The 6188-nt window shown below is 45.3% G+C and overlaps 1 non-coding gene across 1 annotated transcript; it reads left to right on the top strand.

Annotated features, from left to right (window-relative positions):
- The first annotated feature begins 5446 nt into the window (after positions 1–5446).
- LOC119929024 lies at positions 5447–5584 on the top strand. Its single transcript, XR_005451168.1, has one exon. It is a non-coding gene; the product is annotated as a small nucleolar RNA SNORA7 (small nucleolar RNA).
- The last annotated feature ends 604 nt before the right edge of the window (positions 5585–6188 follow it).

Below are 6188 nucleotides of genomic sequence, written 5' to 3'. Positions count from 1 at the left end.
CGCGACATTGCCAAGATCCGCCCTTTCCTCTCCATCCAAACCGCTACCCTGCTCGTTAAAGCTCTCATCCTATCCCGTCTGGAATATTGCATCAGCCTTCTCTCTGATCTCCCATCCTTGTGTCTCTCCCCACTTCAATCCATACTTCATGCTGCTGCCCGGATTGTCTTTGTCCAGAAACGCTCTGGGTATGTTACTCCCCTCCTCAAAACTCTCCAGTGGCTACCAATCAATCTGCACATCAGGCAGAAACTCCTCACCCTGGGCTTCAAGGCTCTCCATCACCTCGCCCCCTCCTACCTCACCTCCCTTCTCTCCTTCTGCAGCCCTGCCCGCACCCTCCGCTCTTCCGCCACTAATCTCCTCACCGTGCCTCATTCTTGCCTGCCCCGCCATCGACCCCTGGCCCACGTCATCCCCGGGGCCTGGAATGCCCTCCCTCTGCCCATCCGCCAAGCTAGCTCTCTTCCTCCCTTCAAGGCCCTACTGAGAGCTCAGCTCCTCCAGGAGGCCTTTCCAGACTGAGCCCCTTCCTTCCTCTCCCCTTCGTCCCCCTCTCCATCCCCCCAAATTACCTCCTTCCCTTCCCCACAGCATCTGTATATATGTATATATGTTTGTACATATTTATTACTCTATTTATTTATTTATTTATTTATTTATCTTACTTGTACATATCTAGTCTATTTATTTTATTTTGTTAGTATGTTTGGTTTTGTTCTCTGTCTCCCCCTTCTAGACTGTGCTCCCGCTGTTGGGTAGGGATTGTCTTTATGTGTTGCCGACTTGCACTTCCCAAGAGCTCTGCACACAGTAAGTGCTCAATAAATACGATTGATTGATTGATTGAAACAACTGACTGACAGACTGAGACTGGCTGTGGATCATCTCTCCTGCAACCTCCTGGACCACAGTCCCCTAGTCCAGGCACAAAATGTAGGGCTCACTGTGTCTGCTGAATAGTGATTTAGGGGGTAGGTGCGGTGGTGGTGATGGTGATGCTTATGTGTCTCCTCATCAGAATGCACCCCTACCACCCCTCTCCCTCCCCCAGGCTTTCCCCACTCAGTGGCCTTCACTTTCAAAGGAGCAAGATGCAGAGTGAAGTGTGGAGAGGGAGTGAGAAGGAAAGGACTGCCAAGAAAAATCCCTCCATCATGCTGGGATCAGGGCAGAGTCTGAGCCTTCCTCTTCTTCCTGAAACTTGAAGGTCGATTTTCCAGCTCTTGCTTTCCACATGTATCAGTCAATCAATCAGTGGTATTTATTGAGTGCATACTGTGTACAGAGCACTGTATTAAGTGCTTGGGAGAGTACAGAGAAGCAGCATGGCTCAGTGGAAAGAGCACGGGCTTGGGAATCAGAGGTCATGGGTTCTAATCCTGACTCCGCCACTTGTCTGCTGTGCCCTTCTAGACTGTGAGCCCACTGTTGGGTAGGGACCGTCTCTATATGTTGCCAACTTGCACTTCCCAAGCACTTAGTACAGTGCTCTGCACACAGTAAGCGCTCAATAAATGCAATTGAATGAATGAATGACTTAGGGCAAGTCACTTAATTTCTCTGTGCCTCAGTTCCCTTATCTGTAAAATGGGGATTAAGATTGTGAGCCCCTCGTGGGGCAACCTGATTACCTTGTATCTCCCCCAGCGCTTAGAACAGTGCTTGGCATATAGTAAGTGCTTAACAAATACCATTATTTTTATTATTACTTACAATATGACAGAGCTGGTAGTCACAAGAAGCCTACAAATTAGAGGGGGAGACAGAAATTAAAATAAATTAATGATAGGGGAAATAGCAGAGTATAAGGGTATTATGTACATAAATGCTGTAGGGCTGCGGATGGAGTGAATATCAAGGGCTTAAGGGGTAAGCCTCCAGACGTAAGGCCATCCGGTAATTCATTCATTCAATTGTATTTATTGAGTACAGAGCACTGTACTAGGTGCTTAGGAAAGTACAATAGAACAATAAACATTCCCTGCCCAAAACAAGCTCACAGTCTAGAGTGGAGAAAAGGGACATCAATACAAATAAATACAATTATAGATATAATAATAATAATAATGGCATTTATTAAGTGCTTACTATGTGCAAATCACTGTTCTAAGTGCTGGGGCGGTTACAAGGGGATCAGGTTGTCCCACTAGGGGCTCACAGTCTTAATCCCCATTTTACACATGAGGTAACTGAGGCACAGAGAAGTTGTGTCTTGCCCAAAGTCACACAGCTGACAATTGGCAGGGCAGGGATTTGAACGCATGACCTCTGACTCCAAAGCCCATGTTCTTTCCACTGAGCCACGCAGCTTCTCTACGTACATAAGTGATTTGGGGATGGGAGGGGGGAAGAACAAAATGGTAAATAATATTACAGAAATGTACATAAGCACTTTGGGACTGGGAGGGGGAAGTGCAAAAGGATAAATAAAATTACAGATATGTCCATAAGTACTTTGGAGCTGGGAAGGTGGGAGAGCAAAGGGAGCAAGTCAGGGTAATGCAGATGGGAGTGGGAGATGAGGAAAAGTGGGGCTTAGTCTGGGAAGACCTCTTGGAGGAGATGAGCCTTCAGTAAGTCTTTGAAGCCAGGAAGAGTGGTTGTCTTTCTGATTAGAGGAGGGAGGGCATTCCAGGCCTGAGGCAAGACATGGGCTAGGGGTCGGTGGAAAATCAGATGAGATCGAGGCACAGAGAGAAGGTTAACACTAGAGGAGCAAAGTGTGCAGGCTGGCTAGGAATATTGCTATGTCCCAGTAAGGCCAAGCAGGGACGAGGGGGTTCGTGACTCAGCTTTACCGATGGAAAAAACCACAATATTTAGTATTAAAGTAAGAAAAAATATTTATTAGCATTCAAAAATAATTAATCATAAAGGATCCTGCTTCCACTAAGCCCTCAACCGAGGGGCGATGAGATTCCTCCTACTGTGAGATGAATGGTTTGAGTACAGGCTGAGACAAGTGTGACTGTCCCTGACTAAAAAGTCTCCTCCACCCTGGCTGTCTCTGCCATCTTTTCAGATATCAGCGAGCAACAGCGACAAGAGTTTTCCCTCAGTCCTTACACTATACTTATTGACCGTCACATAGAGTTTCTTCCATGTCCTTGCCCTAATCTACCAACCGTAGTTTCTTTGTGTTCTGCTCTTAGAAGGTGTCTTTCCTGGGGCCCAGTAGCTGTGACAGTAGTTATTCATAATAGCCTTCGGTGTGGATATTTATTCAGAGTGGTCTTCTCTCAGGCTGGTTGACAACAGGAAGCGATATATGCCGAAGGACATCCTTTAACAAGTTGCTTAACAAGGTGCAAACTGCACCCCTCACTTGGCAAGTTGTTTAGCAAATTACAAATTTACGCAGAAAAGAGAGGTTGTCTTCAGTTACCTTCTCACTCTGCTGCCACACTGGCAAGAGCTGTGATGCTGTGATGATGTAATCAGGCTGTTCTACACATGGTGTCATCTGCTCCGCAGATTGCGTGAGGGGCGGAAAAAGGACCATCCAGTCCCAGGCCCTGGCTTTGCTTACCCCGGCTGTACTCTTGATCTTCGCTGTCCCTGTAAGCCAGCTATTTTTCAGTATTCCTCCTGGGTTTGTTCACCTCAGAGAAACCTCTTAGTGGTTCTTTCAACTAAGAAATCTTCACCATTCATAGTTTAGTCCCAACAGTTAGAATCAGGACCCAATCCTCTGATCCTCCCTGGACCAACTGCAGAGCTGACGGAAAGTTAAAGTAGGGCTCAAAAGCCAGGATAAAAATGTCTGTCATAATTGGAGATTAGTCAGGTCCTTAAAAGATGGTTGTGTACAATAGGAAAGCTCTACATTTTGGAGAAGCATGTGCCAAAGGATTGGAGAGAGAGAAAGAGAGAGAGAGAGAGAAAGAGAAAGAGAAAGAGAAAGAGTCTGTCACCGAGAGAAGAAACTCCAATGAAATGAAGAATGGTAAGAGTAAATTTTTCAGCCGCGAATTAATATATAGGGTTACATATACATGAAATAATAATAATAATGATGGTATTTGTTAAGCGCTTATTATGTGCAAAGCACTGTTCTAAGCGCTGGGGGATACAAGGTGATGAGGTTGTCCCACATGGGGCTCACAGTCTTAATCCCCATTTTACAGATGAGGTAACTGAGGCCCAGAGAAGTTAAGTGGCTTGCCCAAGGTCACACAGCTGACAAGTGGCAGATCTGGGATTCAAACTCATGACCTCAGACTCCCAAGCCCGGGCTCTTTCCACTGAACCACATTGCTTCTCATAATGTCCATGCCCCTGCCTTCTCTTCCTTTCCCTGCACTCTTCTGATGATTTTGTCATTGTCTCTGAACAATCAAGTCTAATCCTCTATTTCAGGGGTGATAGGCTGTGGTAGCTCTGTTATAAAGTAAACCAGCCCTTTTCATTAAACTGGACGGTGTTAACTGGAACATTTATTGCTGCAACAGGCTCACAATTGACTTCTGGAGAAGAAGATTTAAAGGAAGATGAATAGATACATTATACCAATACATTCAAGATTATAAATCTTTAGCCACTTCTGACATTTTTCTGTATCCAATTATCCAAAGCCTAATTTTAACTTGTTCCTCAGATAAGAACAGACACTCCATTAGGAACCGACATTTTCAAGCCCCGGTGCTAATGCGATTAATGAGCAGCTACAGCTGTGCAGAGGTCAGCCAGATAGGCAGCAGGTTGCATGACTGGAGTGGGTGATCAGTGGGTAAGTTTGAAAGCGGTCAGGCAGGTGGTCTGCTCATAGATTCTCGGAATAAGAAGGTGCTAGTTCTGTGCTCAGGTTGTGTGATCATATTCCTCGCACTCAGGACTGCCTAATGGCGGGGGAAATAATGTCTTCCTTGTTACAGAGAACAGACCTGGCATAAAGTCCCATTCTTGGGCACTGTAATGGAGAAACAGTGTGATCTAGAGCATAGTCCTCCAGAACAGAAGACCTGGGTTCTAATCCTGATGCTGTCACTGGCTTGCTGTATGAAATTTGGTAAGTTACTTCTCTGAGCCTCAGTTTCCTCATGTGTAAAATGGGGATTCAATGCCGGTTCTCCTTCAGTCGTTTCTGTGAGCCCTGCAGGGGCCAATGACTGTGTCCAAACTGATTATATTGTATCTACCGTATTGTATCTAGAGAAGTGGCGTGGCTCAGTGGAAAGAGCTCGAGCTTGGGAGTCAGAAGTCTTGGGTTCTAATCCCAGCTCTACCACTTATCAGCTGTATGACTTTGGGAAAGTCACTTCACTTCTCTGTGCCTCAGTTACCACATCTGTAAAATGGGGATTAAGACTGTGAGCCCCGTTGGGACAGCCTTGTATCAACCCTAGCACTTAAAACAGTGCTTGGCACATAGTAAGCACTTCATTCAATTGTATTTATTGAGTGCTTAACAAATACTATTATTATTATCATTACCACCATGTTGTCCTTCTCAGGATTGCACCTGGAGAGTTTGCAGTCCTCTACCAGCCTCAGCGATGGGAGGGAGAGTCAAGCAGAGACATAGCCATTCCATTCCTAGCTTGGGCAGTGACTAGTGAATGGAAGACAATCTGCTACAAGTCAAAACTCACCTGTACTGGGCAGCAGCAACATGGGAGAGAGTCAGAGGTGGAGACTCAGGTTCACTGTAGAAAAGAGTGATAAACCACTTCTGTGTTTTTACCAAGAAAACTCTATGGATATGCTGCCAGAACAGTTGCAGGTGAAGAGTGGGGCATTAGGGGAGAGATGCATCCATGGAGTCAGAGATGACTTGACAGCTTAAGACAAGACCCCAGTGCTTAGTACAATGCTTTAAATATAGCATTATCATCATTGGTGAAGAAATTATATTGATTTGAAAAAAAGAACAGAAAATTCATGTGCTTTTGTTGAGTAGTTTTCATTCTCCCTCATCCCTTTTCTCATGCTAGACATGTACAGGGTTCTCACAAGTAAGAAACAATGTTAATGTTACCTATTTATTTGAAGGATTCAACATGGACAGTGTGGTCCTAACCCCTTGGGAAACTGGGATCTGAAAGACTGACATGTATCCATTAATTCACTCCACAGTGAGTTTCAGGAAAGATTGCCCTTTGCTGTGCAACTGCATTTCCCACATACAGAGCCTGTTGCCTTTTTTTTTCTTCCCCAAAACTACCTCTCAGACTCCTGGTTTTCCC

Source organism: Tachyglossus aculeatus, chromosome 5, assembly GCF_015852505.1.
Source record: "Tachyglossus aculeatus isolate mTacAcu1 chromosome 5, mTacAcu1.pri, whole genome shotgun sequence".
NCBI classification, from domain to species: domain Eukaryota; kingdom Metazoa; phylum Chordata; class Mammalia; order Monotremata; family Tachyglossidae; genus Tachyglossus; species Tachyglossus aculeatus.
Note: the sequence above shows the minus strand (reverse complement) of the source record. Positions and strands in the feature narration are given on the sequence as shown.